The sequence below is a fragment of the Lissotriton helveticus genome, chromosome 7, assembly GCF_964261635.1.
Source record: "Lissotriton helveticus chromosome 7, aLisHel1.1, whole genome shotgun sequence".
Taxonomy (NCBI): Eukaryota; Metazoa; Chordata; class Amphibia; order Caudata; family Salamandridae; genus Lissotriton; species Lissotriton helveticus.
The window spans coordinates 161,289,610-161,305,070 of record NC_136068.1 but is presented as its reverse complement, the minus strand read 5'-3'; positions in this window follow the sequence as shown (position 1 = coordinate 161,305,070).

The window sequence follows — 15,461 nt, the reverse complement described above, 5'->3', positions numbered from 1 at the left end:
CTTTGGAATGGCGCCTGTCTTCCCTGGAATAAGTAATAGCTTTGCTGCTAACGGCTAGATGCCGCCTACGGACTAACTCCACAACTGTCTCGGGCTTTCACTAATATAGAAGCGTGTTTCTTCATGGAAAATTCCGGCCAGTAACCTGCCACCCACCAAATTCTTGTACCTCCCCGTACCAAGGACACGTTCCCAGCCGGCCGGCCTGATGTTGTGTCTTCGGCATGAAGAAAAATACAATCCTTCGACAAGGGCCGGCCTGAACCGGTTCTCTCCAAGCGAACAACACCTCATAACTAAAACATTACACTTGACCTAGAAGCATCCCAAGCTGCCGGAGCAGAAAGAAAGATGGAGTCTCTCCCGTTTGAGGCCTACCAGGCCCGAATTCAGCATAACTCCATGGAAAGTATAATAATACCCTAACTGAAGGACGGATTATCCCTAATACTAACGAATCTATCCCCTAGCCTATGTGTATAAGCCCTAATCTAAGGAGGAGAATACAGAATTATATCAAAGTGCCTTGTAAATAGGCTCTATTCACTACTCTAACCCTTGCACGGGAATGATAAGAGACTGAAGTCACCTTCAATCACCTTTCCTCAAAAGAGGGCCGGGAAAATCGAGCAGAACACCCCCCTCTCCACCGTCTGCAGCGAGACATCGCCAGTTGGAGAACTCTCCCTTTGTCTCTCTTGGTGAGGGCCACACTTTTCAAGATGATGTCCCTCCCCCGCTTCCTCTACGCCCTGCAAAACACACTAGAGCCAGTCCCCCCTCTTATTTTAAAGAGATTGAACGACTTCAGAGGGAGCTTCTTTGGAATAGTCCGCCACGCATTGCTCTTAGCAAACTGACTCTGAAATGGTACGACGGAGGTATTGCCCTTCCTGACATTAAGAAATATTATTGGGCCGCCCATTGGGCTGCCATTAATCATGGCACCTATGGAACCCCTGATGATCCTGGCTATCGAATGGACAGGTGGCTGCTCTCGGGTGGGAACTATAATAGAAAACTATATTCCAAACCTCCTCGACCTACACTATCTGGCCCCACTGGACACTCGATAAGTGTTTGGCACACCGCCACTAGATCTCTGGGCTGGGAGGGTAAATTGACATTGGCCACCCCCTTGTGGGACTCCGCAAAGCTGGGACACCTATGGCAGATAAATGGTTTCGACAAGTGGGATATGATAGGCATTTCCCGCATCCAGGACATGTGGGAGAAGGGTGACATAAAAACATTCCCTTCCCTGCAGGAGGAACATGACCTAGCCGACTCAGAACATTTTTTGCTACAGACAACTATGGCATGCCCTGCGCTCGGCCTTCCCCAAGGGTTCTCCCTCCCTGAGTCCTCTCCACTGGAGAGTAGAATATTAGATGGGTACCTCCCGGAGAAGTCCATCTCTCTGATTTATAATAAGTTAATACATAATATGGAGGACCCTCTCAAACAGCTTCGACAAAAATGGATGGCAGACGGTATTGAACTGGACGAAGAAGACTGACAGGAGGCTGTGTCATCTCCCGGGGTGGTGGCTATCCCTGCAAGACTGCGACTGGTCTAACTTAAAATCCTACACAGAATATACATGACGGGACCCAGACTTGTGTTGATGGGAAGGGCACCCACGGGAGACTGTCATAGGTGGTGTGGCCAGTTTGGCACGTTCCTGCATATCATCTGAGAGTGCTCACTTGTCCAGTCCTACTGGAGTGCGATTCATAGAGTGGTGGGTCATGTTCTGGTAACCCCCCTGCTCCCAGAGGCACGTAGGTGTTTGCTCAATGTATGGGAGCCGACTGACTTGAATGTAAACCAAACACAATGGGCCACCCTTGGTTTTATGGTGGCTAAAAGGAACATAGCCCAGGCTTGGGGGGGAGTCGCCCCTCCAGAGCTGAAAGATTGGAAGACCAACATGGAATGATGCATGTTCAGTGAAAAGACTGTCTATGATGCCCGAGGAACGGATACAGAGGCAATATCTGTAGGCTGCCACTGCAACGAGACCCGGAATAAATACATTCGCCTTAATTTGTCCCACAGTGTGCACAGTGCTATGTTATTGCTAACTTTGTATGTGCCTGATTGAAGTATCTACATCATTGTAATGTGTCATCTTTTTTTCTGACGTCGATGACTGTTAATAAAAAGAGTTTAAAAAAAAAAGAATTCTGTCCTCACTGTCCTTAAATGGCTTCCTCATCAAACACAAGGGTGCTACAAAATTTTTGTGAATCACATGTTGTTGTGACAGAGAAGTTTCTTGCATGGATGCCAATCAGTCCGTCACCCATCTGTGGTGTGTTAGTAGTTTACCCCATATGCCAGAGGGGCTGCCATGAAGAGGGTCCTGCAGCTGTGCTGACCAAGCCCTCACCCAGGTGAAGGGTGGGTGCGGAGACCATGTATGCTGTTGGGGCCACACAAGGAAGTCAAAGATTGTAGTCTCGTTGATGCCATGATCATAAGGAGAGTCTTCTGTGGTGACCCATGTGGGTTGAGCCCCCACTGGGGATCAGAACCATAAGCTGCTGAAATTCCCCCACCCCTTTTTTGGGATAACCAAAGGAAACCTATCGGTTGCATCGCAGGAGTACCGAGGACACTGAGTCGCAGACCCAGCAGAGCCGTGTGTGTGATACTTACCCGAGGCAAACGCTGCAGCTGCCACGCCCGCACGAGATATACTATGGGTAGCTCCTGGCAGACAATTCCTGCTAGGACTGAGCAAAGGGTCAGAAGGGCCTGGAAGAACTTATCTGCTTGTTAGTTCTTCGGCGATGAAACACTTTTGACTTCTCTAATAAGAGTCAGAGTGGGGCTCCTGCGACTAAGACTGCTAGAGGGACTAACCTGAATGTCGCCTACATCCAATGAGGGAAGTGGGGCTCAGGGTACTGCCATTAAAATACTACAGCCCTGACCTCAGAGGACTGTGGTAAGACTTAATTTACTCTGTGGTTGATCTATACATACCCCTTTTGTCATAAAAAGAAAGCTTGTGGCTCTACAATCATTACTTTCTGCTATTGAACGCATTTTGAGTTGTGAGCCTCCATTTAACATAATTTGGTCATCCCCTGCTGCATAATTCTAGTGGCCCTGCCGTTCACTCATTTTCTTAATATGGTGCCTCTGCAGTGCTACCTCTAAATGCTTGACAATCTCATGCCCTGTGTGGTCAACGTTCAGAAAAATCAGAACTAAGAAAGTCACATTTGTAAATGAATATCGTGCCTTAGGCAGCAAAACGCAAGGAAAAATCGACCTGTGTGTATCCACCTGTCTTTACACTGCAGAGCAACTCACCCCAACTGCCGGAAGGTAAATAAAGGCTGGGCAAAATCCTAATTGCTACGTGTTCCCAGCCAACAGCAGTCAACATCAAAGGATTACAAATGACTTGATAAGGCCTAGAAGTCTCTGCCAAACTTCTACACATTGGGGCCGATTAGGATGGCGGACGGACTTGCGTCCGTCCGCCACCCCTGAGTAGGAGGGACCGTCCGCATGGGCAGCGGCGGTCCCTCCATGGCAATTAGGATTTGACCGCCAGGGTGGCGGTCACATCCTCTATTTTTAACCTTGCTTCGGGTGCAGCTTCAAGCTGCACCTGCCGCAATGTTAAAAATGCATGTGTTGCATTTACATGCACAAAGCGGCAGGCACCGCACGGTGCCTGCTGCTTTGTGTACGCAAATGCAGGGGGGTACCATAGGTACCCCCCATATGCACCCCCCACCCCCCATTCACCAGGGGGCCCGCAACGGGCCCCCAAAGTGAATGTCCGTATGCTTTTCCATGGCGGAAAAGCCGCCGTGGAAAAGCATATTTACACAAACATCATAATATGGCGGACGGTGTCTCATAGACACCGCCTGCCATGTTATAGCTTTTCCGCCGCGGTCGGAAGCCGACCGCGGCGGAAAAGCGGCGGACGGAATTCCAGACCCACCAGCCATCCTAATTTGGCGGTGGGTCTTTGGAGTCTCCGCCGCGGTTTTTCCGCATCCTCCAGGCCGGCGGACACTTCCGCCGGCCCGGAGGATGCGGAAAAACCGCCATCCTAACGAGGCCCATTATGTTTAAATGAAATTAAGGCAAAAGGTCTGGCATAATACATGCAAGACAAACACAATGTGTTTTATTTCCAATTTTAGTGAAAGATTCGTTTAGAGCCTTGTCCTAATGCAATGCATGTCTTAATATTTCTGTACAGGTAAAGGGTAGCCATAGTCTTGGATGCTGGCATGGAACTCAGGGGCATATTACCAACAACTAGCGATAAATATCGCTATGTTGGCTTAGCGGCAATATTTTTATCGCCGAGCTGCGGCGATTTTTATCGCTTAAGAACCTTGCTATTATGAAGGTTTATCTCCTAAGCGATAAAAATCGGCCGAAATGCATGAATATCGCTGAAAAGTCAGCGATATTCATGCATTACCGAGCTAATGCTCTTAGCCATGTTATCCACCTACCATTGGATAACATGGCTAAGAACTGTTCAGGGGCAGGTGTTAGCTTTTGGAGATATTCGCGCTTAGCGCGAATATCTCCAAAAGTTGGTAATAGGAGATAGCGATGTTAGCGACTGTTTCCAGTCGCTAACATCTTGGCACGCCCACTTTGCATGTCATTAGTGATAAATTTCACTGACATGCAAAGCGTGGCCCAATATGGTCGCTATCTCCTACTAGCTGTCGCTAACTGGTGTTAGCGACAGCTAGGTAATAGGGAAATAATTTTATCTCCGCTTTCTTGGCTTTTAAAGCCAAAAAAGCGGACATAAACCCCCTTGATAATATGCCCCACAGTCACCTTGAAAACAATGTCACCTGCTTTAGCAAGTATATCCTCAAATGTACTTGTACATAAAACACGGGTGACAAGTAGCACTCAACAAATCTACTCATTGATTGGCTGGGCAGCAGTGGCGGCTGGTAAGGGACAGTGGTGGGGTGGGGGAAGGTGGGGGAGTTAGTAAATAATTTTTTTTTTTAAATAAAACTTACCTGCTGGTCGCCGTCGCCGGCCGCCGCCTCTCTTCACAGGAACAGGAAGCAACCAGGCTTCCAGGTGCCCCCAGCCCATAGGGAAGCTGTTGTGATTGATCTGAGGGCCGTGGTTTGGTGCTCAGACAGGGACTGGGGGCCTGGGCATGTCCTCCACCCAGGCTGTGATGCCAGAGATGACCGGTCAAACAGTATCCGCACTTTAGGTGCAGCAGTAGACTCTCCTCCACCCTATGACGCAGGGCGCCCAGTCCCGTCATAATCTGGCCTTAACTGGAATACTTCTGTTATTATCATTGTATATTTTCCATTGCACTGCTTTAAAGCAGTGGGGCAATCCTCCTCCGCATAAGCGCAGGAGCCGCCACTGCTGGCCAACTGAGCTGGGGGAGGGCCAATTTCTGTGCCACTCTAGACCATTTTGCGAATTACAAGAATAAACTGGAACAGAAGAACAATGGGTAGCAAAACAGTGGCACGTCAGCAGCTACACCCACCATCTTGTGGAGCTTGCCCATGCGCAAGGAACATGGCACCACAGAGGAGGGGCTTCAAATAATTCAAATCTGCATAGAATGGGGCACCTAAAAAGCACGACAAGAGTGCCCAACAGAACAGGATATTTTTTGTATTAGGCTTGTCAACACACCCGTATACCCTAGTGGCTAAAAAATGAAATGAAAGGAAGAAAATGACTAGAGTAGCTCAGAATTTAAAAGAGAGGGAAAGGGAGAGGCACAACACAGAAAAATGACAGGTCAGTGGACATTTTCATCTGTAACTTAGATGTTGTGCCCCACTGTGACCAAAGTAAAATATCCCCTTACTATGGTCACAGCTGGTCACGGTATATAGGTTCCAGACCTCCTCACTCATCGTTATGTCTTTATTAGACAACATAACATGATTCCTCAATTTGATGTGTTCCACACTAAGACCTTCATGAAACAATTGGTCAGTGCACACACCATAGGCAGCTTCATCAGTCAGGTACATAGAATAAATATGGTGCAAGGTTCTATGTAGTGCCTAATTTGTAATAAATAATAAGTGCCAAGTCTCTGTCAGGAGGGCACTGCAGCCTGCACCACACATTTACCCTGCCAGCGCTGCCAATGATAGTAACAACACAATTACTAGCCACCGCACTCCTACCAGTGTGACAATTCGGTCTATTTCAGGCACCCAAAGCTACAGGAATGGATTGGGAGGCTGCTAATGGTCATTTTTTATGTATATTGAATTAAGAATAACCTGTTGTTGTGGTTATCTCTAAATTAGCCAAACAGTGCCACCTCGTGGCAGTTTGTCACAAGCACAGGGGCTGACAATGAAGTGCTGGTGCAGAGTACCAGAAACCACCGGCTCAAATTAAGCACTGAGGCACTGTATTCTTTCTCACATTCCCCATATCTGCAGCAGCAAGTATGCAGCAACACAATGAGAGTACTCAGGACCTCACACATCGCACCACCTCTTCCAACAAGGAAATACTTCAAAAAGACCACATACTCTCCAGCCATGGATATCCATCCATCAAAGTGTCTTGAATAGTAGACGTGGCATAAAACACTCGTGTCCGTCTGATTGCAACATTGAAACTGACACCATGCCTCCTTTGACACTGGTCCTAATATATTAAATATCGCCTTCAAACCTGATGATCAAAGCTATCTGCAAACCACCACTGTTTGCTTGTGACCCTTATCTTACACCACTTCTTGTTTGTTTTGTAGAATAGGAACAGATGAAGGTTTTCCATTTGTTTCCAGAAGCTGATGTTCTTCTAGCAAAGCTGTGTAAAAGTCTTTTACTATGCGATGCCTCCCTTGTAGGATCTCTGATAAATGGGTCATTTTCATCTGAACCCACAGCAAGAAAACTGAAATCAGACCAAGTAACACCCTTTTTGAAGAAACCATCATTAAATCCAGAAAATCTGGAACACTATAGTCCATTTATCAGTTACCATAATTGGCCAAACTGCTTGGAAGACCATGCTTCTTAAACTACCAGAGTATGTAGAAACCAACTATATGCTACATTATATGCAAGTTGGTTTCTGTTTAGGTTTCTGCTCCATGACAGGGATAGTGGTATCCTTTGATAAACTGGCCAGATTTGCAGACCAGGGTCAACCACCTGCTTTGATTCTTTTAGACCTATCGGCAGTCTTTGATACTGTAGACCATTAGATTCTACTTCCCAGGCTGAGTGGCCTGAGTGTCAAGGAAAGTCTTGTAAGATGCTTTGGAAATTTTCTTGAAGACTGGACTCACTTGATCTCCAGCTCTTCCCTTTCTTCAATTCTTCTAAAAAATGTTGACCTGTGTGGTCCTCCAGGGTTCAATTCCCATATTGTTAAATGTTTAACCTATCTAAGATAGCCCTGGCTCATTCTGTAAAATCATTTGGGATCACTTTCTTCATGTACTCAAATGGCACACATGCAGCCTGATTCATCAACGGGACGTTTTGCGTGGCCCTAATAGCGATTAATAGCGACTCGCTATCAAGGACACGCAAAACGGTATTCATGATTAATTTAGAGAAAGTAAAGCGAATCGCACGCGGCCGCTAATACCGGTTGCGATTATCGAAAATCGCATAAAATACGCTATTACCGGCTACATCCGTGTCGGAATTGCGAATTCTCTAATAGCGAGTTCGTCAATAGCGGGACAGCAAATAGCGCGAGATCGGGAAAACGGGAAGTCGCATGTCGAGCACAGCGATGACATCACAACCAGGAAGCAGCCAGGGCCCACCCCCATTCACCACAGTGAGGCAGACCTCGAGTCAGCAACTGGGAGAGCTCCTGCAATTCAGTTTGGATACAACTCAGAAAGTACAGTGCAGCAATGTCTGAGGATGCAGTTCCTGGGCCCAGCAACACCACAGGGTGGAAGAGAAAGTTAAAATTCTCCGAGCAGGAGCTGGAGCATTTAATAGAAGGGGTGGTGGCCAACCACTCAAAACTGTTTGGGAAGGACTCTAGGAGGGTGGCGGAACAGGAAAAACGCAGGATCTGGCAGGGTATAGCGTCCACGGTGAACTCCGTGGGTGTGGCTGATAGGTCACTGGACGAACTCAAAAAACGCTGGTACGACCTCCGAGGTCGTGCCAAAGAGAGGGTGGCTGAGCGCCTTGGAGAGTCATCGGGCACTGGAGGGGGAGAACCTACAGTCCCTCCAAACACCCCCATGGAGGACCAAGTAGAGAACACCCTGGAGACAGAGGCGGTCATCGGAGTGACTCATATGGACTCATCCCGCCCCACCCAAGACAACCAAGGTAAGTGGCATGCGACTGCGACCCTGTCCCCTATGAATATCCATGACCAATTAGCCTCCCATATTGTTCCATAGTCATGCCATCATTCCACATCAGGTAATGCCCTGAAGCATTGTGGGACATGTAGTGTGGCCACAATGTAGATGTACCACAATGCAGCCAGACAGGTTCCAAAGTACGCAAAGCCATAGCCAGTCAGGCAATGTCACCCAGCATGCATGTAGCAACTGCACGTGTGACAGATACATGCAACTAATGAACGTCCACTTCCCCTCACAGGTGGTGCAGACAGCAGCGACAGCGAGAGGCTGCAAATAGATGAGGAGGCACAGGATGAGGAGGAGGTGCCGCCACATACACAGCCACCAGCCCCTGCCCCAGCAACTACTCCCGCAGCCAGGTCCACCACCAGTGTGCCTCCTGCGTCTGGCGCAGCAACTACTCCCACAGCCAGGTCCACCACCAGGGTGCCTCCTGCGTCTGGCCCAGCAACTACTCCCGCAGCCAGGTCCACCACCAGTGTGCCTCCTGCGTCTGGCGCAGCAACTACTCCCGCAGCCAGGTCCACCACCAGGGTGCCTCCTGCGTCTGGCGCAGCAACTACTCCCGCAGCCAGGTCCACCACCAGGGTGCATCCTGCGTCTGGCGCAGCAACTACTCCCGCAGCCAGGTCCACTACCAGGGTGCCTCCAGCCCCTGCTGCACCAACAACGCCTGCCATGACACCACCAGCAGCTGGTGCTTCAACATCAGGGCCTGCGACAGCGGCAACACAGCGGCCACCCACTGTGTCAGGCCAGCAGAGCAGGCGTGGCACGCCTCGCCTGCAGACCAATGCACCTATCAGCAGGAGGGGGAATGGACAGGAGCTGGTGAGAGTGAGCGTGGAAAGACGCATGCTCCGTATACATCAGCTGCAAGCACGCCAGCAAGGTGCCATACAGCTACAGCTGTACAACATTGGGCGCAATGTTGCCGGAGTGGGGGACCGGATGGACCGCATGACGGCCGCCATGGAAGGTGTGGGGGAGGGAATGGCCAGCATGACTGCAGCCATGGCAGGTGTGGGGGAGGGTATGGCCCGCATGACTGCAGCCATGGAGCCCAGCACTGCTGCAAATACATCGCAGCGCAACGCAGCACGCCGCCGCCACCGGCAGCTATTGACCCGGCTGACCGCCTACACCAGGTCCAATTATATCATAATCAATGCCACATCACAGTTGTCGCGGCGGTCCCTTGCGCAGCAGCAGCAGCTCATCCAGTGCTGCGAGGATGTGGCCAGGGTCCTTGAGCACCTGACCAGTGCCGTGACAGCACTACACCGTCCTGCTCTACCTGCCACTGTTGGGGGTGATGATGCCAGTGAGGGGACATTGAGTTTGAGCAGCCACTCTGCCTCACACGTAGGGGCACTCAGGCGCAGCACCAGGCCCACAGCAGCTGCACGTGCCTTGGATGAGGATGAGCCACAGAGGCGCTTGGGTGGTACGCGCAGGAGGCACACATGACTTCATATGACTCTTACAGGCACAGGCTGAGTATAAGCCTGCCCTGTCCTTTCACACAGCAGTATGCTGAAATACTGTTAGCAATGACAACATTTAAAGTGGTACCATTATTGTGAATAAAACAATTATATTTATTTTAGCAGCACACATTGGCGTAGTGTCATTATTACTTTTTGCATGCATTTGTGATTTGTGGGGTGAGGGAAGAGGGTGCATTAGAAACTGTTCAGTGTGATGTGGTTGCGACGTCTGTGGCCTTCAGCTGGATTCTCCCCGCGTGCATGGCGCGCATGTGCAGGTGGCCGGTCGTCCCCTTCAGATTCACTGCCAGAGATGTCGACAGGTATCCGGCGCTTGGTTGCAATGTTATGTAGTATTGCGCAGACAGCCACAATGCGGCAGCACACTGCAGGACTGTAATACATGGCCCCACCTGTCTTGTGCAGTATGCGGAACCTGCTCTTGAGCAGCCCAAATGTCCTTTCTATGCAATTCCTTGTCCGAATGTGTGCAACATTGTAGCGCCGTTGCTGGGGTGTAGCAGGGTTGAGGTATGGGGTGAGGAGGTAATCACGGAGGGCGTAGCCACTGTCACCTGAATGAGAGGAGCAGAGGGTGAGTGCCTGTGCTGCGCTGCTACTTCATAGCAATGTGACATTGTCGACAAAGTGTACTTACCAAGTAGGTGTCCTTCCCCAAAGTCTCCCCTGGCCAGTCGTGTGTGGAGGCCGCTGTGCCGGAATATATAGGAGTCATGGGTACTCCCTGGGTACTGGGCCACAATGTCAGTGATGTATGTCTTGGCATTGCAGACCATCTGTATGTTGAGGGAGTGGTAAGACTTGCGATTGCGGAACATATACTCCGTGGCAGCTGGTGGGCAGATGGCGATGTGGGTACAGTCTATGCATCCGAGTACATGTGGAAAATGGGCTACATTGTAGAATTGTAGCTTGGTCAAGTCCAATTCCTGTTGGCTTGTGGGAAATTTGATGTGTCGGTGTAGCTGGGTAAGCATACCGTCAACAAAAGTCTTGAGGCAGCGTGACATGGTGGGCTGGGATATCCCCCAGCAGCCGCTACTATCCCCTGGAAGCTCCCAGAGGCCAGGAGGTGCAGGCTACACAATACCTGCACATGTGTAGGCACCGCATTGGTACGCCTTGTTGGGTGCTGCATCAGGGGGTCAAGGTCGTGTATTAGCTGGATTATCATTTCCCCATTCAGCCTGTATTTTGCATATATCTGCTCTCTGGTTTGGCCCAGCAAGGTGACCCGCTGGCGGAATATCCTCTCCTGGATCTGGCCTCTCCTCCGTGCTGCTCGCTGTAGCCTTCGCCACCTGACGACCATGTACATTCCTGGCATTGTGGAACTCCTAATGCTGCTGCTGATTGTCCTTATGTGTGATTGGTCAGGCCTGAACCTGTTACTGATTGGCCAACGGTTTTTTGAAAAAAAATGTAAATGGCTTTTATGGTTACCACCTGCTTTGAGTTGTCCTTAATTTGCGCCGCGCAAACTGCGATTTTTGGGTTTTTCGCTATTTGCGGTATTTCATGAATACCGATTGCGAATGTATAGCGGAACCGCAATTTATTTCGCAGGATTCGTGGATTGTCGCATTTTCCGATTCGCTAATGCTCTCCTACCCGGATTATGCGAATATTATTGCGAATTCGCTATTATGTGTTTGCGATTTCATGTTGAATGCCGATTACGGACATTGCGCCCGCAATTGCATTTTCGCAGCGATTGCGGGCGCAATTTTGCTTCATGAATCAGGCTGATGGTCTTTAAAATTAAAGGAAGCCTATACTTGAGTGTCTCCAATATGCATGACAGCCGCTGATTGGTTGAAAACTGGATGTGTCACAATCAGCTAAAGTCCACCCCGGATAAGGCAGACATCTTACTGCCTTTCAGACCCTCCCGATTTTAGAAACTTCATTTAGATCCCAATCCTTAGGGGATAAACAAAGACGCATATCGTGTGTAAAAAATCTGTATGTATAATTTGATTGTGAATTAATTATAACTGTTAAATAATTAGCATTTTTAGCTCATGTTTCCACCAACTGCATATCTTGAAACAAGCTATTCACTTTTTCTTGTTACCTTACAAAAGGCAAATCATGAACAGCGTCATCTCTACTTGAATTGATTACGGATGGTCTGTATTTAAACTTGCCAAAACATGCAGTACAAGAGCTGGAATTGGTCAAGAATTTAGCTCCCAGGCTGGTCCTGGGCCTTACAAGATGCGATCATGTTTTCAACATAATCTCATTATATTGGCTCAGGGGCGGCTCCTCCGTTATGGCAGAGGAGTGTCGCCCCACTGTCAGAACCAGCAGACGTATGTAAAATAAAATGATAATAAAGTACTTATAAAACTGCTTTATTATTATTTTATTTTACTCCCACAGCTGAGTCTTGAGGGCAGGCCGTCAGGAGTAGGAGGAGTGGTGGAGCGTAGGGCACTGCCAAGTGCGTATGTCGGTTTAGCAGACCGTCCACAGCTGGCCAAATCGCTATGCACACTTGGATATCTCCTGGCTATTGCTTGGAGATATCGGCAGGCTCAGGAGCACAGGCTGCCAGTGCCTGCTGGAGTGTGGAACCAGCCCGCTCCACCCTATCCCTATGCTTCTCTCATAATGGTTAATACCAAAATTAGAGTAGCATCTGGATTAGTGCAGGGGAGTCTGGGAGCCTGTGTGAGCATTGGAGTTGGTGAGGTGGCTAGGCGGCAGAAGTCAGGCTGCAGGTAAGTTTTTTGTTGTTGGTTTTTTTTTTTCCAAAGCTGCCCCATGGGTTTCCCCTGCCTGTAGCCGCTACTGTTTTGGCTGCCTGTTCAAGAATGGATTGTGTTTTAATCATTGTGCCTTACAGCACTTCAGGAGCAGAGACACACTCCCTTAGCTGATGCTTTTCACCTGTATGTTCCCTTCCACTTCTAAATCTGCGGATAAACCTTTCATGAAAATTCCAAGATAACCTCTACAGCAGTTGGAGAGAGTGTATTTTTCAGTGGATGTTGCATCAAAATAGAACTCCCTTCATACCAAAATTAATTAATTTGAGAAAGCTCTGAAAACCTGGTGGCTTCACAACGAAATGTATTTTCTTTGGACAACACTGTCTCTAGAATAACACTATTCACTCTAACATGGAAGGATAGCACCCCTTTCATTTTGGAATGGTCCTTTTCTAATTTCTTTGTTATCCAGGGTCTCTTAGTGCCAAGATGCCCCTCGGGTGAATGTTGCTACTACCAAAAAACAAACAGAAACAGTTGATATGGTGGGAAGTGACATCATGTCATATTTGATACTGATGCAATCACTGCTAGTGACGTCATATGACATAGGAAAAGCAGACACATTTTTGTTGATTGCTAAAAGATCTTACTGAGGACTATGGTATGCCTCATTTCCTCTGTGTCTAGCCCTTCTCATTAGTCCCTTGTGCCTGTGGTTAAATAATGTCTAAGAAATATAAATAAAATTCAGTGTGAACGAATGCCATTTTATAGTGTGGATTAAGACAAGCCTTTTCAGCATTGTCAAGAATTTTTTTTTGGGTTTTCATTGGAGGGACATGGCGGCGGCAGGCTAGCGGCTGTCGCGGAGCTCTTCACCTGAGCCCATCGGATTGACGGAAGGGATGTCCCGATAGAGCCCCTTTAGTGAGAACAGATAGCGCGAAGATTGCGTGTTGGATTTTAGCAGAAAAATTAGGCATTTCTTTGTACTTACATCCTACTAACGGTCGAGGAGAACTGAGGCGGTGGAAATCCACGGGAGCTACAGGTCAGCGGCCGGCGCTAGGACCCTGGAGCAAGGGGATGGTTGCAGCAGGCGTGAGCTGTGAGGACGCGGAGGAAGGGCGGGCGCAGGACGTGAGAGACAAGGCGGTGAGAACGGCGAGAGTAGACCTGGGAAACTCGGCGGCGGAGTCTGCTACAAACGCGGGAGTTTGTCCAAGGCACCCCTGCAAATCAAAGATAAGTGCTAAATTAAGACGTTGTGGAGGAATTCAGGAGGGGGTTATTTGGAAGTGGGACATTTTGCAGCACAGGAGAAGCGTTTTTCCACTGCAACACTACAGGGGACCTGTCTGCTGAGGGCATTTTTCAATTAATAAGTACCTTTCCCTAGTTTCTCCAGTTACTCCTGCTAAGGGTAGTGTTCGTATGGAGGCAGCTTCACCTGTAACAGAAGTAGTAGTGCCAGTTCTGCTGAACCAGAGGGAAGGGAGCACAGATATTGCGTCTGATATTGATACCCCCACGCAAGTAGAACTATATTCAGCTAAAGCTACTAGAGTCTTAGAGTATAAGGGGAAAAACTGGGCAAACAGTAAGCAGGCGAAGAGCTGAGGAGAGGTAGTCAAGAATAGATACCAGCTGAGGTCAAAACTAGAGCTAAAACAGCAGGGGGTTCTAGATTCAGCCGAACTCGGTGAGAAGGAAAGAAGGAAAGAAGAAAACGAGTTCTAAGAAAGCCATTAGTAGTAAACCTCCCCAGCAGATTTCAACGCAAAGAAGTACTCCTTCTCTTAAAAGATACTTCAAGGTGTTAGAGAAAATGAATTCTTTAGAAGAAGGAGCTAATATGGGAGATGCCCGGCGGTCCATCCAGAATTCGGCACCCCCTTCCTTACCAGGTCCAGTCTTAGTCAATAGGTACACCCCATTAGCTGAAATTCAAACTGAGGAAAATTTTGAAGACCTAGAGAGTCCAGCTAATATAGACAACAACATTCTAATAAGCTGTAATAAAACTAATAGTCTCTCTGAGAATCTTCCTCTTCATCAAGACTCTTTGAATCTACAGACATCAGAGACAGCGGGAAGTAGTAATATTGAGTCTGTGGAAATCCTCAAAAGTGCATCCACAATAGCTCCTATAATCCATGTTGCGTCAGAAAAAGCCACAGAGAAAGACACTGGTTTGATCTCCACTCCCTCCCAGGAGTTTGACAAGATTGGCCTTCTGCTCTGTTCTTTAAGAAGCGACCTGATGGAGAAGTTCAAAACTTCTGAGTCAAATCAGAAAAGACTACATGACAGGTTCGATCTATTGGAAACCAGATTAGAAGGGATAGAAGCCCGAACAGTTACCTTGGAGAAAAAGGTTTCTACCCTTTCAGATTCTACAACAGAAAATAGTGAGGAATTAAATGCCTTAAAGAAACAGAACAAGGCTTTAATGATGGATATGGAAAGACTGGAAACCCATTCGAGAAGGAACAATATCCGCATTTTGAAGATTCCTGAAGGAGAGGAAGTAGGGGATATAAAAGCTTTTGTCTGCAGACTCCTAAGGGAGGGGGTACTGAAAGACCGCCCGGATATAGACCTTGAAGCCGAGGTCCAGAGAGTCCACAGAGACCCTTTTAGAATACACCAAGATCGTAAGGGGCCCAGGAAAATATTGGTCTATTTCCAGACCTACACCGTTAAAGAGCTGATATTGAGTAGATCTCTAGCAAGCGCCTCTCTCCACTATAGGGCAAACCCATATCAGATCAGGTCTGATATAGGAGGCAGAACGGCTCAGAGACAATGGGAACTGGGATCAAGAATGCCGGAGCTAAGATCATTGGGAGCAAAAGT